The following is a 12,720-nucleotide window of genomic DNA, read 5'->3' as shown; positions in this document are numbered from 1 at the left end:
GATTACAAACACATTGATTATACACTATGTGATAAACAGTATCCGAACACCTGGCTGAAAATGACTTACAAGTCCGCGGCGCCCTCCATCGGTAATGCTGGAATTTCAATATGGTGTTGGCCCACCCGTAGGCTTGATGACAGCTTCCACTCTCTCAGGCAAACGTTCTCAATCAGGTGCTGGGAGGTTTCTTGGGAATGGCAGCTAATTCTTCATGGAGTACTGCAATGAGGAGAGGTATCGATGTCGGTCGGTGAGGCGTGGCACGTAGTCGGCGTTCCAAAACACCCCAAAGGTGTTCTATAGGATTCCGGTCAGGACTCTGTGCAGGCCAGTCCATTACATGGATGTTATTGTTGTGTATCCACTCCGCCACAGGCCATACATTATGTACAAATGCTCGATCGTGTTGAAAGATACAATCGCCATCCCCGAATTGCTCTTGAACAGTGGAAGCAAGAAGGTGATTAAAACATTAATGTAGATCGGCGCTGTGATAGTGTCACACAAAACAACAACGGGTGAAAGCCGCTTCCATGAAAAACATCACCACACCTTCACACCACCGCCTCCGAACTTTACTATTGACGCTAAACACGCTGGCAGATGACGTGCACCGGGCGTTCACCATACCCACACCCGGCCATCGGATTGACACATTGTGTACCGTGATACGTCACTCCACTCCACACAACGTTTTTCCACTGTCCAATCGTCCAATGATAACGCTCCTTACACCAAGCGAGGCGTTGAAACGGTTCAAATGGCTCTGCGCACTATGGGTCTTAACGTCGGAGGTCATCATTTCCCTAGAACTTACAACTACTTAAACCTAACTAACCCAAGGACGTCACACACATCCGTGCCCGAGGCAGGATTCGAACCTGCGACCGTAGCGGTCGCGCGGTTCCAGACTGAAGCGCCTAGAACCGTTCGGCCACTCCGGCCGGTCAATCGAGGCGAGGTTTGGCATTTACCGATATGATGTATGGCTTTTGAACAGCCGCTCGACCATGAAGTTCAAGTTTTTTCACCTCCCATCTAATTGTTGTATTACTTTCAGTGGATACTGATGCAGTTTGGAATTTCTGTGTGATGGTCTGGATAGACGTCTGCCTTTTTACACATTACGACCGTCTTCAACCGTCGGCGGTCTCTTTCAGTCAACAGACGAGGTCACCCTGTACGCTTCTGTGCTGTTCGTGTCCCTTCACGTTTCCACATCACTATCACGACGCAACCAGTGGATCTAAGGATGTGTAGGAGTGTGGATATGTCGCGTACAGACGTATGACACAAGTGCCGGCCGAAGTGGCCGTGCGGTTATAGGCGCTGCATTCTGGAACCGCGAGGCCGCTGCGGTCGCAGGTTCGAATCCTGCCTCGGGCATGGATGTGTGTGATGTCCTTAGGTTAGTTAGGTTTAACTAGTTCTAAGTTCTAGGGGACTAATGACCTCAGAAGTTGATTCCCATAGTGCTCAGAGCCATTTGAACCATTTTTTTATGACACAAGTGACACCCAATCACCTGACCACGTTCGAAGTACGTGAGTTCCTCGGAGCGCCCCATTCTGCTCTCTCACGATGTCTAATGACTACTGAGGTCCCTGATATGGAGTACCTGGAAGTAGGTGGCAGCAAAATGCACCTAATGTGGAAAACGTATGTTTTTGGGGGTGTCCGGATACTTTTGATCCCGTAGTGTATACAATTAATGATGATTCTCGTAATAGGGACCAACCTGAAAACGTATCATATGAGAACGAAAAGGAAAGAAGAAATGTTAGCAATTGTCTCACATTGATACAATACCATTAACTGAAATCTAGGTAATGAATATTTAAGAAGAGACGGACACACGAAACTTAACACCAGGTATTAGTATAAAAAAAGAGCTCACAAATAAGAGGAGGTGTTGTCAACAGTTCAGCGTCAGTGAAAAGGAAAAATGCTGAATACATTTGAGTGAACATTTGAAAATTAGCATTTGAATGTAATTGTCTACAGAAGTATCTGATCACAGAAACACTGATGGCACAATTATTGAGACACAAATAATACGCTTGTTTTATCATGGCACTACACTCGGTATAACTGAAACACAAACTGGTTCGAAGATAGAGTAGACACTGACGTGAAATACTCTGTTACAATATCTTGGATGGAGGGCATAGAAGTAAGCTTAGTTGACACGATTCTACGAAGACAATGTAAATCTTTATTCAAAGAGGACGAACAGATTTCAGATATTTACTGTCGAGAAACTATGATACACATTGTTCTCACTGGACAGAGGAAGGTTCAGAATTTTATTTTCGCACAGAAACTATGCCATACACTCAACCCGAGCATTATGCGTTGCTCGACAAACGTATATACGCTAGTCTATTTCATTTTACATAAGAATCAACAGGTCCCTGTTTACTGAATCGACAGATTCAACAGTTCGCTTTCTCAGTTTTTGAGTAGTAGCTGCCACAGGTACGACAAAGTCTCTGTCTTCTGCGCATCCTCACAGACAGAAATCACATGGTGTAAGGTCCACTGACCTAGGAGGCCAAAAACAATGAAACAGGTCTTGTTGTCCAGTTCTTCGAATCGAAGGTTATATCATTTTGGTGTTAAGATGACTCTGCACCTCATGGTGATAGTGAAGCTAGACGCTGTCATGCGTAACAGTGAAATGATTGGAATCTTCGTGAAGTTGACGCAATATCTAATTTTGAGGCATGTCCAGATATGACATTCCTGCCACAGAAACGCCTATAAACTTTGTGAATAGAAATGGCACAAAACACAGACAATTCTGGTGAGTCTTTTTCATGTCCGACTGCGACACCAGCATTTTGTGACCTATAAATTTTTAAAGTATGGCGGGTTACTCCACCCAATTAATGAAACGTCGATTCATCCGGAAATATGAATCGTTCGGAAAAAGTATCCCCTGCCATATCCTGGAGACTGAAATGATAAACTAGTACATTCTCTTACGGTCGCCGGTACGTAAATGATGCAGTAACCGCAAGTTGTGGGGCTTCGTGAACAAGCGTCGTTTCCGAACACACCGAACCGTTGTTTGAGGAGGCTGAAGTTTCCCGCCTGCCCATCTTGTGGACTTCAGAATGCTCCGTGTGAACGCATCTCTGAGAACCTCGACATTTTTATTAGACGTGCGTAGCCGGCAAGTGCTCTCTCCTTAGCATACGTAATCAACTTCCGAGAGTTTTGTGTGCAAGTCATAAATCTGCTTGTTCTGAGGCTCAATCTACAGAGGAATGCACATTGCGCTTGAACAATGGATTGAATGAGCGCAAATTATAACACATAAAATGAATTCGCTTGTGGTGAAGTCGCAGTATTGAACAAACAAGTAACAACGCAGCTGTGGAAAAACTTTGGACCTTCCTCTATCCAACACACATGCACTATGTGTATCTACTTTTACAGTTCGTCAGTAATAAACCATTGAAATCTTTCTTGCTGAATGACTCGGTACATCAGTCGAAACATTAATCACCTCCGTGCAACCTGAAGTGCAGCCTCTCGGCTCTCTCCAGCTCTATACATTCATTGGTTAATTCCAGCACATATCAGACACCATCTAATATTATTTCATCTATAAAGTATAGCTCAGACTCCGTCGTCCTGAAATTCACTGTGGCTCCACAAGATTAGTATTTTTCATTAATGGTCACATAATATGAGCTCCAGTTTGACTCAGTTTCATAGTTCCTACCACTATGTTTTAGTGATTGCCCTCTCATCTATTCTTGTGTGTGAGTTCCTCTAAGAATCATTAACACTCAAGCGTGAGGCACAAGCTGACTGTAGGCAGAAAATGATCGTCATGTGCTCACTCTTCACGCATGAGGCATGTCCAGGTATGACATTCCTGCCACAGAGAGGTCCATAAACTGTGTGAACAGAAAAGGCACAAAACACATACAGTTCCGGTGAATCTCTTTCATGTTCGACTATGTCACCAGCATTTTGCGACCTCTAAATTTTTACAGTATGGCGGTTTACTTCACCCGATAGAGGAAACGTCGATTAGTCCGGATATATGACTCTGAGGTCTACAAGACGGGCAGGCCGGGTACTTCAGCCTCCTGAAAGAGCGGTCCGTTGTGTTTGAAAACGACGTGTGTGCATAAAGCTCCGTAAGTTGCGGTTACTGGAGCATTTGCGTAACGGCGGCCGTAACAGCATTGAAGCATTCTGTTGTTAAGATAACTCTGCACCATATATGTATATATACCAAGAACAATTTGTCCTTCTGTTTTCCATCTCTCCGCAGATAGCTAACTGGTAAGTCTCTCTTTTTTCCCTCTCACAATAAGTCCCCTTGACTAAGCGGTTTTCGAGTCCTTCTCTGCGATGAACTTGTTCGGAACTTTTGACAACAACTCATGCCCACCCGCAACTGTTCATATGACTTCAGGAAGTCGATCATCTCCAACTGTTCATACAACCGCTGGCCACATGACCTCAGGTAGACCAGCTTGTCGCTGCTCTGTCAGCGTGTTTACATATGGCCGAGTGAGGAGACGGATTATCATGTGTTTTGAACCACCGTTCGCCTCGGCAATCGCTATGTTGGTACTTTTTACACGGAGCCTCAAGCAGCTAGGGCCGGGGAAGGATCTCCTCGCGTGTACATCAGCAGTGGCAGCAACCTCCACCGTGTGGCCGGAAGGGGAATGGAAACAAGGTCATCTGAGAACAATGATTTCATCTAAGCCGTAAATAAGACGGTATCTTTCGAACTCGACCTACAAATCCTCATAACAGTAACAAGAGTGTTTTTCAAGGCGTGCCTGACACTGGAGTCCTTTGACATAACCCCAGTCACACACAAAACGTAGAGTGAAATACAAGATTTACAACAAGAACAAATGAAATGAATTTGAATTTTGCATTGGGATTGTCACGTCATAGTATAAAAACACTAAAGGGTACAGAGAATTTGGAAGCCCATTTGGCAGAGCTTTATTATGTTCCATCACTTGTATGAGATGTACAGTTTGCTACCGAGAAAAAAAGTAGAACATATTTGAGATACCTCAAAACTGATTTTGAATAAAAAGAAATTCATAGGATAATCTCATGGAGGTTCAGGAAAATAAGACATCCTATGATAAGGTCAGGAAATGGATTCTCAAACCTCCGAATTCCATTATTAGATGGTATGATACCCGCCAAACAGATATTAATCGCCCAACATAATAAGTAAAAACTATGTTACCACGAACATTTAAGTTACACTGCATCGTGTTATCCCCTGCCAGCTACACTACTCTTCCACATGTTAATTACTATACACAAAGAGATAACCTATCCTCTTAAAATACTATTTCAAAACTCACTCCTTGTGATTGTAACTCTCCTCTTCCTCATCAAGTGTCCTCCATCCTGCTCTATAGGAAATCAAGTCATGCATAAGCACCTTTACAACCTCGACAACAAGTAAGCAACCAGAGAATATTTCATTTGTATTTGTCTCTTGTGGATGTATGTTAGCTTTCCATAGGTGGTTCTACATTACTATGTAGGGCATAACCAACTATGGCACGATAACAAAAACCGAAAAGCGACAAACGTCGGCAAGCCCCTGGATATCAGTAACGTTTACTGGATATGCCAGGTGCTATTAAAGCCGACCAGGGAGACCGACGCACAAAATAATCGCCAACATCGCCCTACATTGTGAATCTGATATATGACCTTTCGGACACAAAACGATGATGAACATAACTTTTACAAGTACACTGACGCTGACCGAGAAATCAACACCGGCACCGAGCGGCAGTCTCCGAGTAACAGCACCGCACAACGTCAAAGGTTCAGCATGATACCCACTACTAACAAAGCCCACCCTTCCGTGACCTGTCGCAGGCAGCAAGAAAACCGCTACAGCTCTTACAACCCGACCCAAGTCGAAGAGGTTTTTTCCCTTGGCTCTTGCCTTGGCAGTTTTCCACCTGCGCTCTTCTAAACACTACCCTTCGTTCAACTTTCGACCCAATCTGTCTCCAGATCAGCACGTATTAATGGTTAACCTTAACCAGACGTATGCAAACATCGCTGTATCCACATGCTGCGAGACCTCCCTCTAGTGAAAACTAACCCTTTTGCAGAGATGGCAGTAGATCTTTTATCTTTTGTGTTGGCCATCCTGAAAAAAAAATCATCATCTCGATCAATGAAAAGTCAAGCAAATGAACTCTCTTTTTCATTACACTTAGTCAAAAGAAACACGATTCGAAATATAACAATAACAATCAATAGAGTTTTCACAGTTAGAATAAAACATTGTAATAAGAATTTCACTTCAGATTGCCTTAAAACATTGTGTCAAAATACATATCTTACCTGACCGATCCTTCATTTAAGTACTTCATTAATAAATATCTTCTGATGGGGCAAGATGATCCCATATTGTGTCCATACCTCTCTCTTTTTCTTTCTCTGTTGTTCGATCTAGCCTCTGACATCTTTGGTCATCATGCACCACAGATTTGTAGTTTCTCCATGACATCCTCCTTAAAAACTCTGAACGAACCATTCCTTTATGAAAAAAAGTAACTTCACCACAGATTCTAATACAGCTCAGTTCCCTACAATTCACTGATCTCCCTGCTCTCTCAGGCCAGTTCTGCAGCACACCCCAACTTCTGCATCTGCTAATAAATACTTAAGCACAGCGCAAATTCCGCATCTGGCAATCCGTACATGGGCACCACACAACTTGTGCATCTGGTAGCTCATATGCACAACGCAACTTCCGTATCAGCCATTTTAATGAAAAACCTATTATAACATAGCAAGCCTACAGAATTTCTGCTGATGGTTTCAGTCAAGCCTCTTCATATGTGACTTGGCCAACTCTATTTCACCAACAAAAATTCAAGGAAGAAATTAAATCTGCACAGCTCACCTCACATGATAACACAAAATGTCAAGTCATTCCTACTGGAAATCCAGCTCCTCATCATAGCAAAAGAACATACTTCGTTATTATAATATCCTGGAAAGCTTTCTCACCCTTTGTCTGCCAAATTTCCACTCACATCCCTCTCTAAAACTCTTGGAGCTTCGGTAAATGTAGAGCCACTTGTAAACTTTTCATATCTGATATTTCCACTTCGACGAATTTTGGATGTAATATCCTTCATTCTCGAAATGGGCGGCAAAACACATTAAAGAACATACTGCGAGGAGGCTTGTGTCTCTTCAACTATTCGTGTGATTTGACTAACATCTTCTGTCTACCCTTAAGATCCATCTGACATGACACTCCTTTGATGATCTTTCTGCTTTTGTGAGCAACGATATTTTTCTCTATTACTAATCTTACAATCTCTGAATGCCAGTTTATCCACACAGTAGGAGATTGAATTGATTGTTTAATCTTATCAGCTGGTCACTTTTTTTTCCTGTAAAGAATGGGACCCACCCCACAGCATCATGAGGCAGTTCATTGATCTTATTTTGAAAACCTTTGAGGAAGATATTCCAGACTCCACGTTGTCTTTAGCAACAGAGTCAGAACAGATTTCTTAGATGTTCATAACTCTTTGTGCCACATTGGTAGCCATATAATACCGAGATGAACTGACGGCCTTAATCTTCCTCCACAGAAATGTATTCAGTCATCCATGAGACCAGAATTTAACAGCACAGCACTACTGTTGAAAACGACCTTTTCCACTTTCTCTATTTCTGTTAGGAATTTATCCTTAAACGCCGTGGTCACAGGCCTTGCTATGCCACTACTCAAAGGGACAAAAGTCACCAACTTGAAAGTCTATCAACACGTGCTGAAATCCATGTTGTGTTCAAGGTAAAGGGCCAGACAAGCCGGCTGTAGCATTTTCCCACAATCTCACCACCACAATCGGAAAAAATTAACTGTTGAGTGAAACAATTGGCAGTTTTGACTCTTGGCAGGAATTTCAGGACGCAGAAGCCCTTCTATATCTCTTTTCCAGCTCACTGGAATTTGTAGATTCCCACATTTTGCTGTAGCACTTCCACGTATTAAAGTGTATTCAACTCAAGTGTGTGTTCCACTTCTAATTGTTTGTGAATTCCTTTAGGTTACACAGCGTGCAATTATCATCTACCTGACTTAGTTTTCAGATGAAAACTCCATTTGTAACCATAGACAAATGCTGAATATTCGCTTGGTTTCCACCGTTTCATTTTTTCTTCGCTTCGTTAAGTACGGGGTCTTTATCGTATTAATGGGCACATTCGTTACAGTTACACCATTGTGGTTCCCAAATGGTATGCAAACAAATCAAGACAGCTTTCAGATAAGTTGTTGTCAAATCTTCATTTTAGTCCTACTCTCACCAGTGGCTCAGCAGCCCAAGTATAAACTTCATTGCACTGCAGAGCCTTAAGACTGCAATATACGTTAGTAGATGTACCAAACAGAAAATACCACAACTAAGTAAATCCTTACACATTTGTGAGAAGCTCCAACTACGGCAGATCGGTATTCCTCCTGGTGTTGTTCAAAACACAGCTTGCGAATGCAATGGTCTATAAGAGTATTGGGCCATCTGGTTCCACTTTCTTGAAGATATGAATAACTCTTTCAGTTCCTAACCCGGATGGACCAAGACCGGTCCGTTTATTAATGCCTACATCAGTGCTTTAAACTTTCTTTGCGTCTCTTCATTCCAGTATCAGTTTACATGTTTGACAGTTAGCTGGATCAAGGTTGGGGTCCTTTATGGTGTTCTTGATAAATCTCTCATGCACTTAGTTAATTCAAGAAATGTGTGACCTCCATGTCTTGAGGCGGGTACCGCATAATGTGGGATGGCTTGTAATGTCTCGGCACTGAGGCTCACATGCCCCAAAAATTTCACTTCTTGAGTACTCTAAAAATTAGTCAAGGGCCTCATTATGTACGTCCCACGACTTTTCCCTATCAATACAAAATCTACATAAAGCGTAACGTATTTTATTAAACTCTCTGGGATTACGGTATTGAACCCTCATACGAAGGAAGAAGATGACACAGTCACCCTGAATGCAGTTTTAGGAACTGATAACTGTGACCAAACCAGAGGAAAACCGTGTATTTTCGTCATGGTGGGTGTAACTCGATCTTCCAATAGCTTGTTTGGAGGTTCACTGATGTGAGCGTCATTTATCGTGAAAACGCGTGTCTCTGATGAGTCCGTCCCCGTTTCTATTATTGTATTGATTTGCTGTGAGTCAAGAACCAGTGAATGTATTCATCTTTTCTAGGCATGCGAAGAACTGACCTGTTGTAATAAAGGATCGCTGCTTCGGTTACCCTTGTGTAACCACAGAATGGATTTTGACATTATAGCAGCAAAGTTTTCATAGGTATGCTTTTAAACATTTCAAATTTCTCTGCTTTTTTGACTTACGTCTCTTGGCTTCTGTCACCAGAGGGGCTGTGGGGATGACAGTAGAGCCATATGAAACAATAAACTTTGGTCAACATTTCCAAAATGTAGGTACAGACATGTCAGCACAGGCAGGCTCCGGCTTGTCAGCCATATATGCTGGAAAGGTTCATAATGTTGCCGGGGTATCTTCGAGATGGTACTATTTTTAACGTCCATTTCCACTGCACAACATGCGAGTCAGTTGGTGTGCTGAGTTATCTGGAGACATTACGGCAGCCATCTGCAGTGGTGGATGGTGCTCGCATTTATGAATACGTTACCAGAGAGGACTTGGCACATGGACCATCTGACCACAGAAGAGAGCTCTACCTTACATTTTTGTTTAAACAAAGATGCAGTTGTTGCTGTCCTTGTTCTGTCGCTAACTTTAAGGTTAGAGTGTCACTTTACATTGTTAGAAAGGTGGGGAAAATTGTTTACACATTAAATATGAGCATAGCACAAGTGGACTTACACTTGTGACAAGTAGACTCTGAGCTGTAGTATCACAGGAGTGGTGGAGTCCAAGGATTTTTGAATTTCCCACCATTTTACCATTATGCTATGATAGTAAATTCACGACTTATGATATCGGAAAATGATGTGTATCCCTTGGTCCATCACCTTCGACGTAAATGACCTTGCAGAGTGTTCTCATAACGCCAGATGACCTGTATACGATCCTGATGTCTTACAGGCTGTCCTCATGTCTCCAGTCAACACCATCGTTATTTCAATTTCGCATCATTAAGACTATTTTTCATACTAGTTTTTCAAATTCCCACCATTTGACACTCACGTCTAGTGGGCTACTTCCACAGTGATATCAGAGTGGTGGGAAAAATATGTGGCACTATTTGGCTATTTTCAATTTCCCAATATTTCTTCTAATTTTCCATCATATTATATGTAAGTCAATTGAGCTACATCAGAGGGGATGTGGGAGGGGGAGGGGAGGAATCTGCCACATTGCCGACTGACCTCGTCTCTCTTAGTCCTACTATTTGTGAACATGACTGATGTTATCTAGAACAATGAGAGTGCCCACAGTTTACTCACTGTCGTTCCTCCAGTATAACGAGACGGATGAACCCTTCGGAATTCATCAAACACGGTAGAAGGACTAAAATATAAATGTATTTATTTACAACATATTTGCTAGAAAGCATACATAACATTGTATCCTGTAGTCTCTCTGCTGTATCTCCCTCTATCCCACTAGTATTGGATTTACAATAGTCACTGGCAGTCGCAGCAGTCCTTTTCGGGGCGAAAATTTCTCATAACACTGTTGTCCGTTCGATATGATAATATGAAGATAATCTTAGCATAACGTAAAGCCAAGCTCTGAGTCTGTCGGCTTATAGAGACAAGTAGACCAATCACAATTTCGTGCCGTAGGGTGACCTTATTTCGTCGTTCTCTGGCTGCGTGTGTGACGGCACCTGACGGAGTCTGACGAGACCTCTCTAGCAGCTGACAGCGTAGATGAGGTCAGCGCGTGATGTGCCGAGGGCAGTAGACTAAGGTACCGTCAGTACAGCACTCCTTCCCCCCTCCCCCCCCCCACAATAAACGAAAGCATTGCTAACTCTCTTCGCATAGCGGGGGTACAGACGACGAACGGGGTTAGTTTTGTATTATCGTGCTGCTGATGAAACTGCATATGTACCAAATAACGTTCAAAAAATCTGGAGGTAGGACGTCTATGCAGCGGCAAGAATCTGGTCGACTATCGGTGCTGCAGTGAAAGAAGACGGCTTGGCAGTTCATGCACATTCTACGTCCTTCTCTGGCGTCGCTGGGAGTTGCGGTGGATGCTGCTCCAGCGGCTGTGGAGGTGGCGGCGGCCTCGTGGGCAGGCAGTGGCCGAGTCCCATGGTAGAGTCGTCTGACGACCCAAGGATCTAAACGTCATGCACCAGCAACATCTCCTCGGGGGGAGCAGTCTGTGGTGCAGGTAGCGTTTCTGAAACGTGAACGTTTATCGCAGAATCAAAAAATCACTAAAAGGTAATTTTGGTGTTGTCGATTGGTATCTGATTTGCCGCCAATGGTATAATGAGCTCTAACAGTCGCCTGAATTTCGATGGCTGATTTACAGTTTTGATACTTGTTAAAAACACGATAGAAAACTTTGTCCTTCGTGAAGAACTTTGTTGCGAAGTTCGTGTCTGAACTAGGCTGTTGAAGTTGAAATTGATGCAGAGCAGTGACGACGACCATGTAATAACTCTGCCGGTGAGGTATCATGAAAAGGCAGAGTACGATAGGCCCTGAGGAACAACTAAAAAGCAGTTTCCCTCGAGTGCGAAGCACGAGTTTTGGAAATTTGAGCGTGAAAGTGCGAACGAAACGTTTGGTTTCGCAGATACGTTGAGGAGATAGTTGTGCCGATCGAGTGGGCGACTAATCAATGCATCTTTAAACTTCTCAAATGAATGTTCGAATTCTCCAGTCTATTGCAACGGGACGCCTTTACGCTGAAGATCATACAAGGAGTAGCAATTTGTGCAGCTCTCTCGGAATAAATTTCATATGGTAGGTAAGTTTGGCCAGAACTGCCTGTATTCTACGTTTTTAAGAGATCCCAAATAACCACTCCTGTAAATTACACTCAGGCCCTGCATTGGTTAATACTTGGAAAAGAGGTTCCACGTATTTGATTTGCTGTTCCGCTTTTTTTTTTTTTTTTTTTTGGGAGCAATGGTGACATCCAAATAATTTTAACATGACGGAACTTTCAACATCACTTGTTCAAGAAAGCGCTAAATAACTTAGGAGCGGATGTGCTTCCGAAGGGAAGACACTGGTACTGATACAAGTCGATGTGCTTGTTGGCCTCCATAAATTACTTTGTTTCCCCATCCAAGGGAGGCTCAGAAGCATTGGCTAAATCAATTTTAGAAAGAATCGTCCATTAGGTCTTCAAAACGTGGAAGCGGAAAAGAACCATAACCACTGAGCGTTAATGTCAGTACAACGGATAATTTTTGCATTCGATTTTTGTAAAAGCAAAAATAGGGTTCAAGAGACCAATATGTTCTGCTGAGTTCAGAAGGTACTTCATTGTGAATGGCGTGAGGTAACGGAAGTGCGCTGTGAAAGTTTGGTTGAACATTGTCTTTGAGCGTAATGTACACTTGAAGATTCTTTGCATATACCAATGTACCATTGAATAAATCTACATATTTTTCACACAACTGCTGAATTTTAGCATCCGATATTTGAGTAACAACAGAATGCATCTTGTCCTAAATATCTAATGCTAACCAACCAAAAGTAT

This window comes from Schistocerca cancellata, chromosome 4 (assembly GCF_023864275.1).
Source record: "Schistocerca cancellata isolate TAMUIC-IGC-003103 chromosome 4, iqSchCanc2.1, whole genome shotgun sequence".
Taxonomy (NCBI): domain Eukaryota; kingdom Metazoa; phylum Arthropoda; class Insecta; order Orthoptera; family Acrididae; genus Schistocerca; species Schistocerca cancellata.
Note: the sequence above shows the minus strand (reverse complement) of the source record.